Source organism: Lepus europaeus, chromosome 13, assembly GCF_033115175.1.
Source record: "Lepus europaeus isolate LE1 chromosome 13, mLepTim1.pri, whole genome shotgun sequence".
In the NCBI taxonomy this organism is placed as follows: domain Eukaryota; kingdom Metazoa; phylum Chordata; class Mammalia; order Lagomorpha; family Leporidae; genus Lepus; species Lepus europaeus.
The window spans coordinates 54,017,396-54,029,388 of record NC_084839.1 but is presented as its reverse complement, the minus strand read 5'-3'; the positions used below and the strand labels follow the sequence as shown (position 1 = coordinate 54,029,388).

The 11,993-nt window shown below is 37.1% G+C and overlaps 1 non-coding gene across 1 annotated transcript; it reads right to left on the bottom strand.

Annotated features, from left to right (window-relative positions):
* Positions 1-2,221: 2,221 nt before the first annotated feature.
* LOC133773088 (small nucleolar RNA SNORD56) lies at positions 2,222-2,289 on the bottom strand. Its single transcript, XR_009867874.1, has one exon. It is a non-coding gene; the product is annotated as a small nucleolar RNA SNORD56 (small nucleolar RNA).
* Positions 2,290-11,993: the final 9,704 nt, after the last annotated feature.

The window sequence follows — 11,993 nt, the reverse complement described above, 5'->3', positions numbered from 1 at the left end:
AGTTGTTCACAGGACAAAGACTTTTTCAGGGGTGGCTTTAAAACTGAAACCCTGGCCGGCGCTGTGGCTCAATAGACTAACGCTCCGCCTAGCGGCGCCGGCACCCCGGGTTCTAGTCCCGGTCGGGGTGCCGGATTCCGTCCCGGTTGCCCCTCTTCCAGGCCAGCTCTCTGCTGTGGCCTGGGGAGTGCAGTGGAGGATGGCCCAAGTGCTTGGGTCCTGCACCCCATGGGAGACCAGGATAAGCACCTGGCTCCTGGCTTCGGATCAACACAATGCGCCGGCCGCAGTGGCCATTGGAGGGTGAACCAATGGCAAAAAGGAAGAACTTTCTCTCTGTCTCTCTCTCTCACTGTCCACTCTGCCTGTCAAAAAAAAAAAAACAAAACAAACAAACAAAAAAAAAAAACAAAAAACAAACCTGAAACTCTGTGGTGCAAATCCTATTTCTCCATCTATTTGAAGGCCTTGTCATTGGTATAAGGTTTTTCAATGCAAAACTACTTAGGACAAATAGGGCTTATCACAGACAACTGGAATTTCCATTTACTGGTCAGAAATTCGGTTGGTCATCACTGTCCCATTTTCTGCCTTGGAAAGGAAATAGACTTAAAGTGGAAATCCTTGCAGCTGTATTTCCCTCCCGCCTCCCATCTTATTTTACCATTTTAGTGAGCACACATATATTTATTTCTTGTCTCTCGGTATTTTTTAAGCTTATTCACTGGATTTCTTTAAATATGTGATGATAGTATGCACTAATGAGATTTGTGTTTTGAAATAAAGTTCTTTAGATAGCTTCAGACTTGATCTTTAGAAACAAAATAAAATAATTATTACTTTTAAAGTTGTTAGGTGATTAATACTTTTATGTTTCCATACTGCTCTTATGTTTATGTGGAATCATGTTGGTGAATTACTATAAAGTTTTATGATAATAAGAACCCACATTAATATATTTTTCTTAGTTTTTAATATGTTTTCAACAGAACACTGATTTGGTTTTCTTGGTTTTGAGATAACTAGCTATTTCTATCCAGTGATAGCAATTTTAAAACTTGTATGCTTTTATTTTGCTATTTCTAATTTTCTTCTTCTAAGGTAAATATATGTTATGTACAGTTCATTTTATAGTGCAGTTCTTTTTCAGAGCAACATAAATAGTTCTGTAAACTTGTACCTTTTTTGAGTAAAGATCTGGAAATCAAAATAATCAACAGTAAACACCACAACTACAGCTGCAGTTTTAAATATTTTATAATCCAATCAAATTGTTTTGAGTAGTAATGCATTTAAATGTTGCTATGGAATCCCCTCCAGACTTTTTAAAATGGTTACTCTGTTCCTGGGTTTGCTATTTATGAAATTCATAAGGGATGACATTTTTTAATAATAGAGCATTTGACTCAGAGAGCAGTGTTTCTTTTTGCATCTCAATATAATCTATAATTTTCTGGCTTAACTTTCAGAGAGGTACAACTACAAATTACTCTTTTATTAATGAGCATATATACATCTATTGTTGCTGCTGTAATTAAAATGATCATAAATGAGAAGTTTTACCTAAGTCATTTAGCATCCTTTCAGATATTTGGATGAAGAAGCAGTTTTACCTAAAGTGATAAGGCACTGGGCTGAAACCAGATGTGAAAATACATTTATAAAAGATTCAAACAGAGGTCACCCATAATTTAGTATTATGTGATTTTCTGGTTTACATCTTGATGTGGTTTAATTTATTAGAATTTAAAAAATTTTTAGTAAGGGGGCCGGCGCTGTGGCTCACTTGGCTAATCCACTGCCTGTGGCGCCCTCATCCCATATGGGCACCAGGTTCTACTCCCAGTTGCTCCTCTTCCAGTCTGGCTCTCTGATGTGGTTTAAATTATTAGAATTTTAAAAATTTTTAGTAAGGGGGCCGGCGCTGTGGCTCACTTGGCTAATCCACCGCCTGTGGCGCCCTCATCCCATATGGGCAACAGGTTCTACACCCAGTTGCTCCTCTTCCAGTCCGGCTCTCTGCTATGGCCTGGGAAGGCAGTGGAGGAAGCACCTGGCTCCTGGCTCCTTGCTTTGGATAGGCGCAATGCACCGGCCGTAGCGGCCATTTTGGGGGGTGAACCAATGGAAGGAAGACCTTTCTCTCTGTGTGTATCTCTCTCTCACTATCTATCTCTACCTGTCAAATAAGTAAAAAAAAAAAAAAAAATTTTTTTTTTTTTTAGTCAGGCCTAAAGTATCAGCACTCATTAGGAAAATTACTTTTGATGAAAGTTTAAATTATTTTAAATCCTACAGGTTAATAAAGCAAATTGGTATACAGCTCTTTTGTTACTAATATACAGCATTTATGTGTGTGTGTGTGTGTGAGCGAGACAGCGAGTAAGAGAGCTGTAGTGTGTGCATGGAGAGAGAGAGAGAAAGAGAGAGAGAGAGAGAGAGAGAGAGAGAGAACAGGTGAGTGAGATCCCCTCTGCTACTTCACTCCTCAAGAGTCATGTCCACAAAAGCCAGGCCTAGATCAGACTAAAACTAGGAATCAGAAACTGAATTCAGCCTCCCACATGCGTAGTAGGGGAACAACTATTAGAGCCATAACCTGGTGCCTCCCAGGGTACATTTAGCAGACAGGCTGGTATCTGGAGAGGAACTGGGACTCAATCCTAGCACTCTGATGATTTAGGATGCGGGCATCCCAAGAAGCAACTTGAAATTGAGGCCAAATGCCTGCCCCTATAGAGCTACTGTTAACTGGAGCTGTGTTGATATTGTGTGCTGTGTCTTGGGCTAAAGCACTTTACACAATTCATGCTGCAATTTTAGAAAATTATTCCCATTCTTGTTTCAGATGATGAATCTAAGCCAAACAGAGGCTAAGTACACAGAGTAAACAATATGCTCTGGGCTGTCTGACCTCAGAGCCTCCTGTTTTAGAAATACTACTACACATGTGCTTAATTGTACACATGTATTTAATGCAACTAATGGGTAGAGGTTAACTATTTTCATTAGCATTTATACAGGCAAGCTAATAACTCATTGTGGTTTCATTGTAACATCATCAACTAATGCTTTATTTTGTACTAACATATAAATATTATTATTTACTAGGCACCATTAAAAAGTACTTTCATCTTTAAACTGAAATATGAAGTAGAAATAATATTTTAAGAAAAATATGTGAGAAAAGAGAATATCAATAATTTGGATATCTAGGTTTACTAAAGCCAAGGTAACATAAAGATGGCCTTTATACTACTACAGTTTGGCATGAAAAAAAAAGTTTGGTATTGTAATAGTTTATACTTATATCTGAAGTATAAAAGAATTTTAAAAGTAGCTATAATTTGTGAAAATAATAATAAATCTTATATAAATCTTATAATAAATCTTATATAAATAAATCTTATATAATAATAAATCTTATATAAATCTTATAATAAATCTTATATAAATAAACATTGAACCACATACAATCATTGCAATGCATCTAAAGTTTTAGAAATATCTGAGTATAATATAACAAAACATAGCAAGACAGCAAAGTTTAGTCAGGGAGATTTGTAATTAGCTTATTGAACCCCCTCCTTGTTTAACTTTGTTTTGCTGTAATTTAGTGGGCAGGTAAATTTTCACTGAAAAGGGGAGAAGGAAATATAGATATGTTGACCTAGTTCTATCAAATAAAATAGCTTATAATATAATATTTGATAACAAAATATTTGGAAGATTTCTTTTTTCGTTCTTTATGTAGGGAGAAATGGGGTAAGCATTTTTATAGACAATCATTTAACCTTCACATAATCTCTACAAAATATCTATTTTCAACTGGTTAAATTTTTAAAAATTCATGAATTATATTGACTTGATCAAGATCTCACATGAGTGAGATCTCACTCTTACCTTATAAATTGAATCTCACGTCTTACCTTATAAATTCATTGGGTTCTGGCTGCTTTGTGATGCTCTTAGAATGTCTGTGGCTCAGTCCATACAGGTGCTACAACAGAAATATCATAAATTAGGCAACATACACTTTTGTTTCTCATAGTTCTGGTGGCTGGGAAGTAGTAGACCAAGCACATTCAGTGGCTGGTGAGGGCCCACTTCCTGGCTCATAGCCATCTTCCTGCTGGAGCCTCACATAGTGGAAGGCCTGAGAAGTCTTTCCAGTCTTTTTTTTCGATGGCCACTAACAGCATTCATGAGGGTTTCACTCTCAAGACTTTACCATGTCCCAAAGTCTCACTTCCTAATACTATCACATTTGGCTTCAAATTTTGATGTATACTTTTTTCTTTTTGGTGGGAGTTATGCATACATCCAGCCCATAAAGGTAAACTCATCCTCCATCTAAGCAATTTATATGATTCTCTTCTTTGTTTCCCCTAAATTTCCCAATATACCAGAAGCTATGTTATAAAATATTCTTAGCCGGTGCCGCGGCTCACTAGGCTAATCCTCCGCCTTGCGGCGCCGGCACACCGGGTTCTAGTCCCGGTCGGGGCACCGATCCTGTCCCGGTTGCCCCTCTTCCAGGCCAGCTTTCTGCTGTGGCCAGGGAGTGCAGTGGAGGATGGCCCAGGTCCTTGGGCCCTGCACCCCATGGGAGACCAGGAGAAGCACCTGGCTCCTGCCATCGGAACAGCGCAGTGCGCTGGCTGCAGCGCGCCTACCGCGGCGGCCATTGGAGGGTGAACCAACGGCAAAAAGGAAGACCTTTCTCTCTGTCTCCCTCTACTGTCCACTCTGCCTGTCCAAAAAAAATATTCTTTTTTTTTTTTATTAAACTTTTATTTAATGAATATAAATTTCCAAAGTACAGCTTATGGGTTACAATGGCTTCCCCCCCTCCCATAACTTCCCTCCCGCCCGCAACCCTCCCCTTTCCCGCACCCTTTCCCCTTCCATTCATGTAAAGATTCATTTTCAATTCTCTTTGTATACAGAAGATCAGTTTAGTATATATTAGGTAAAGATTTCAACATTTTGCCCATATAGCAACATAAATTGAAAAAAACTACCATTGGATTACTAATTATAGCATTAAATAGCAATGTACAGCACATTAAAGACAGAGAACCTACATAATTTTTTTCAAATTAATTTTCTATGCCATTTCCATTTTAACACCAGGTTTTTTTTTTTTTTTTCATTTCCAATTCTCTTTATATACAGAAGATCACTTCAATATATAGTTAGTAAAGACCTCATCAGTTTGTGCCCACACAGAAACGCAAAGTATAAAAATACTGTTTCAGTACTAGTTATAGCATCACTTCGCTTTAGACGACACATTAGGGACAGATCCCACATGGGGTGTAAGTACACAGTGACTCCTGTTGCTGATTTAACAATTTGACACTCCTGTTCATGGCGTCAGTAATCTCCCTAGGCTCTAGTCATGAGTTGCCAGGGCTATGGAAGCCTTTAGAGTTCGCTGACTTTGATCTTATTCTTAACAAGAAAACCAGCTACTCTGTAGACAAATTACCAATATCCAATCAAATCATTAGGAAATATTTTTTATAAAATTCCTGGTGTCATGAAATGAGACCTTCTGAGTGCTTCTCTGAGTTCTCCCTGGCTCTGGATTGGGCTCTGCCTTCAAACCTGTTGGCAGCTTTCTTCCTGCGTTTGTGTTCCTCCTTATTTTGGTTCATCCCTTAACTCTGACTTTGAGTTATAGTCTTTCCTACTGGAAATTTCTTTCATGGAGATTGCTCCTGTAGTGGATTCCACTCAAACTCCGTGCAGTCATTGTTTCTTTTCATGTAGTTATATTTTCCCTGGAAACTGCAGGACTCCCTGATGCCCATATCCTTTTATTCAAACTTTGATTCCAAATATCTAACTCATAAGTATATGGTTTGTGCACATATAGATCAATATCAAAATTAGTTATCTTTCACTCAAAGCCTTAAATAATTCTTTTGCTGGTATTTTCCTAATTCTTCTTGAGACAACTAGGAAATTAGAACCAGACAGAAAATTGGACTGAAATGATATGCTGTGCATTGAAAGTCAATTAATGGCAGACATTAAGAAATGATACATGCATGATCTTCTTATCATTTTATAATACAAATACAGCCCTTTTTTGTGTGACCTACTGAAACCTCTTTTTAAATGTGTCCCTCTATTTAGAAAATATTTACAAAGAGCCTATTACATACTAGTTTATCTCCTAGGAGAGTATGGATATGTCTCACAAATCACTCCAAGTGAGTAGCACTACAGCTTATACATACTAGGTCAGTTGATGAAATCCACCACTTGGCTACATCCTAAAAAATATAATGGTAACATCCTTGACTCTCCTCATTAATCATATTTTGGTCTATGAATTGATTTTCAGATCTGGTTCCAGCTTGTCTATAACTAAATGTCCACGGAATCAAATTATATCCATAATTGTGTGTAATTATCAGTTTAAAATATCCATACTTGATACTGTATATGAGTTATGCTAATGTTCCTTATCTTATTTGTTTCTTATGTGTCATCTTATTTGTGTCACTTTCTCTCTTCCCAATATTTATCACTTTCAGTGAACCAGATGAAAACAAAAGTGGAAGTCCACTTAGTCATTACAAAGCAGATCCTCTGATGATGGATGTGGGTTAGTTTTTGTTGGTTTCTGCAGCCATAAGCAAACATCAATACCATCTGTGATATCTATGTTGCCTGGTAGTTCATGTCCTTTGCACCTCATAAAGAAATTAATCCCATGGGGTCAAAATTATTGCTGTTTTCCAAAGTATGCTCCAGTAAACACTGGTGCCAAAAGATTTATGAAAAAGAAAGAGGAGAGGGCTATGTGTTTTATACTTTGGGAAATGCTAGGAGGGAAACATTGACTTACGTGGGGTTCTTTCATATAGAATTTTGTATGGCTTTAATATGCCAATAATAATTGTGACTCTCCAAGAAAGGGGTACAAAGTTTAATGTTTCCCAAATGTATTTGACCATAAAGTTAACTTTTACTATTTTTTCTTTTCTCATAGCATGTCTCAGGATAAGTCTTTAGGGACATAATGCTTGGGAAACTTTAAAAAACAGGGCCACCAAAAATATTGTGTATAGATTCTAAAGTATCTCTGAGGACTTTAATCCATGCTCTGTTGCTAATATTAGGGTTAGGAATACATCATCATTTTCATGTTTTGCTGATGAGCAAATGCAAAGTAGAAAATTCAAGTGAATTTCCCATGGTTGCTCTGTTGATAAATGTCACAAAGCAAAATAAAAACAAAAACTGAATCAAATGAAACAAAACCCTTGAGCGTCAAGAACTGTCTGACACAAATAGGGCAGTTGTTCCCCTATGCTCTGCATTTATCACTGGGCTCTCCTTGGGTATTCGGGGCCGGGCTATACTTTCCCGGTTTCTGAGCTACAACAGGTTTAACACCAAATATCTGAGTTTCAATTTCAGCATTGGAGAAGCCCCTGAGGAGTAAGCAGATGACATCATGTAAGAACTTTTCCATGAGTTTAATTCAGTCTTCCATCTTTTCCCATCACTGGGCATTGGCTTTGGGAACTATGGAAGGTTCAGCAGTCACCACCACTACAGCCACCAGTATTTACAGAGCATCATAGATGTGTTGCATAACAACACTTAAAAACATATATATATATATATGTATATATGTATATATATAACCATATATATATGTTTCATTGGGTTGGGTGTGAAAGTATATAAGATTCATTGGGGTGGGTGTGAAAGTACTGTCTATTTCCTCTCTCTACAAATTTCCTATTTCCAAAGCTCAGCATTGTGTTCTACTCATAATCCAGGTAAACAGCATAATTCAGGATTTAGCATCCCAGCCATTTGGAGAGAACACATCTTGACGGTTGAACTCCAGAGCTGACCTTTATGCTGGAAGTCAGGAGAAAGGGGTTTACCTGGAACTGTTAACAGCTCTGGCACTTGGGCAACCTTGTGGGAATAGGGTTCCTATACATGCTTTGTAGAAAATAGATGGATGATGGAACCACCACGGGATTGTTTTCTTTCTACCCTCTGGCAAGGTTTTAAGGAATAAGGGCTTATTTTACTGACTAGGTTAATTATAAAGGATTCCATATTTTAATCTAGAATAAAACCTATGTTATGTAAATTGACTTTCTAGATGAAATATTTTCCTTCTCATCATTAAAATATCTGCTATCAGGACTGAAAGAATCAATAATTTTTACATTTCACAAAAATTCTAAGAAGATCTGAACATAGACAATGGCAAGCAAAGAACCGAGGTTCAAATGGAACTGTTTGGCAGGTCAATAATTTAGCACTTTCAGAAAGTATGCAATATCAATTCTCACACTGATCTCTAAGATAGATTTCTTCATTAAAAATCTATTAAGACTTAGGAGGAATTTATTAAACAAATTATTAATATTTCAAGGCACTGCTAAATAGCAAATTAAAACAAAGCTAAAATAGCACAGGAAAAATATATCTCATGATTAAAAATGAACTTCCACTTGACAGAGAATTTTACCAAAGGCTAATTATTTCTCAAACATTTTAGTTCAGAACTTGCCTTATTTTCCCCATTTTTGTATCATGAACTAATTAATTGCTTATGATTTTTATGTGGTATTATTTAGGATCATATACTTCTTTTAAGACAGAAAAGTGGGGAAAGTGTTTGGCACAGCAATTCAGTTTTCACTTAGGACACCTGCATCGATATCAGAGTGCCTGGTTTAAGTCCAGCTGCTTTGCTTCTGAACCAGCTTCCTGCTAATGCACTTCTGGGGAGGCAGATGTGATAGCCCAACCACTTGAGTCCCTGCCACCCACGTGGGAGACCTGAATGGCGTTCTGGGCTCCTGGCTTTGGCCTGGTCCAGCACTGACTATTGCAGGCATTTGGGGAGAGAGGATGGAAAATCACTATCTCTGCCTTTCTAATAAAATGAAAAAAATTTTAAAAAGAAAGAAAATCACACATACACTCTTATTGACTACTTTTGTCACATGGATATTATTCTTTACAAAGTATAGTAAAAGAACAGACACACTTTTCTTCCTCTTCACAGCTATCGGTGGACCCCTGATGAACTTCAGCTTACCCTTGGTATTTCAGTTTATAAAAATAGCTGGATGTTTTATATTTATAATAATGAAATGCTTCCTAAAGTGTTTGACAGGTGACAGGCTTAAGGTTCATGAGACACTTGCATTATATAAAACAAATGATTTCAGGTAACACACGTCAAGCTCCAGGTTCATCAGAAACTACCTTGAAAAACTGTTGTTTAAAGCCAGTCAAATATTTGGTTTCATTAACAAAAAACCTATTAAGTGTGGTTTGTAAAACACTTAGAATGAGTAACAAAATGATACTGTGAAAGCTTCTAAAGGGTATATTAAGGGTCAGTTATTTCAATTCAGACATTTTTGAAGCATTACTTACATATTCAGAAATAATGGGACTCAAGTTTTATTTTTAATGCTTTCATCCATCTATCTATGCATGCACACATGTACTCATCCATCAAATATTTGTTGATTTATGCTAAAATATTCCAAGTTTCTTAGAGGGACCCTAAGGAAAAAAATTGTTACTATCCCCCCAATATTATAGATTAGTCAAGAACATAGGCAGTCACAGCTGCTGATTTCTGAATTCTGTCAGATGTATGACAGTTCATCATAGAAACTAGTGGATGACAAAAGTTGTGTCAGTTGTAAGAGGTAAAGTAACAGCTAAAAGCACAGCAAGATTTTTTATGGACATCTCGATAAAAAACAAGAATTCATGATGATACTATATATAATGTGTGATTGTATACGCTTATATATTCTGGACTTCCAACTCTTGATCATGCTGCTTTTTTGTTTACTTAAAAAATTTTATTTATTTTCAAAGGCATAGAGAGATCTTCCATCCACTGGTTCACTCCCTAAATGCTCACAACAGCCAGGGCTAAGCCAGGGCTAAGTCAGGTCAGAGCCAGGTCAAAGCCAGGAGTTGGGGAACTCAATCCAGGTCTCCCATGTGGGTGGCAAGATTCCCAAGTGGTTTAGCCATCATCTGCTCCTTCTCAGTATGTGGATTAGCAAGACGCTGGAATCAACAGTGGAGCCAGGATTTGAACCCTGGCACTCCTTCTTGGTATGTGGGTGTCCTGAGTGGCAGCTTAGCTGCTAAGCCAAATACTTGCCACTATCACTATGCTTTTTGGTTTCTGATTTGGGTTTCTTCCTTAGATTTACCTTCCAGTGGTACCTTGAAAATCTGGTATTATCCTGGGGATCTTGCTTGGCTCTCATTGTCACGTTACTCACTGCTAGCTTATTTCTCAGAACCTGTATGGAGGAAATGGTCTTTTATTCTTGGATGCTTTTGTTCTGACTCTGCTATACAGTTTTGTGGCCCCAAACTCCATATTACACTAGCCACAGGTCAGCCCAAGAATCCAGATAAATCACTTCTACCTAATTGGAAAAGAAAGGCTTGTTGGAGGAAGAGACATGTGAGTTGGCACTTGAAGGATGAGAAGAATATGGGTGTATTGAGAAGAGTAAGAGTAAAGTATATTCTAGCATGAAAGGAGCAGCATATTATTACTAAGAGAACAACCATAAAAGAATTCTGGAGGCAAGTTGTGAATTGAAGAGTGTGAGTAACTGGGTTTGGAAGGAATTTAGGATGTTCGAAGTGGTTGTAAGTGCTCTGTTTAGAAATGTGAGTTGTTTAAGCAGAAGGGAGATAAGGACAAAAAGTTGTAGGAAACAATCTGGCAGTAAATGGAGTAAGCTGGACTTCAGAGATAGATGAGATGCCTAGTATGATAGTCACTGGAGATATTCTTGCATAAGCTGGTGACAACTTTATAGGGAAATTAAAGGAGAATAAAGCATTAAACAGGGATTAGACTAGATTTTGAAGTCCCTTTGAGCCATGAGCTAGAGATGCATGGTAGAATGCTGGTCTCTGAAGTCACACTGTATAATTTGAATGCAGGTTCCACTGTTATTGACTATGACCATGGGGAATTACAAGTCCTGCATGTTCCCCATGGCTTTTTCATTTGGAAAACAGGAATAGTTTTAGAATCAATTTCATCATGTTTGTGTGAGGTTTTAAAGTAGGTATGTGAAACTCTTAGTACAATCTATCATGCAGGTAAGACCTCAACAAATGTTTCCTTGCAGTGTCATTCAATTTCTAGCTATTCAGGTTCTAAACCACGTTAATACAAGGGGGAAAATGGGTCAGGTAGGAAAAATAGGGCTGAGGTAGAATTCATAGGATTTAGAAACTCATTAAATGCAGATCACAGGTGGGACAGAGGACCAGGAGAAATTAATAGAACTTAAAGTTTTAAGAATGAATAACTATTTGGATTACTTTCATCTAAAATTATAGAGGGAAGTTCCTCTCTTCTCTCCCCCTATCCCCCAAAAGAGGTGTCCTGAATTGACATAGTTTTTGAGACAAATTTATGAACCAAAATATATTTTCTGTGAACAGAACTATTTTTAAATTGGCTGCTTCTAATTTGAGGAAAGAATAAGGCTTGACTTCTTTCCATCTGAGGTAAAAAATGTTGGACAAAAGTAATGTTTCCAACACGCCTTTGAAGGCTGAATGAAGTCAGTACTCAGTGCAACAGCATAGACTAGTGGTGGGAAGGAAGATTGTAACAGGGAGGCCCAGATACAACTTCATTATATCCAGATCCATTTCAATTTTAAACTATAACTAACAACAAAATTAGCCATAGCTATACTGATAGACTACTTGGCAAATCAAACTAGCTTAAGATATGGGTATTTAAATAATTTAAGGCTTGTTTATTAATAATGGGTATTTAAAATTTTTTTCTTTTTTGACTGCTATAATAAGTGTTTGCTAGCTATGGACATATATTCAAACATAAAAACACTTCCTTTCTTCTAGTTGCAGATTTTTCCCATTTTAAAGAAATCAAGTATTAAAATTTTTATTAGTTTAATTCATAT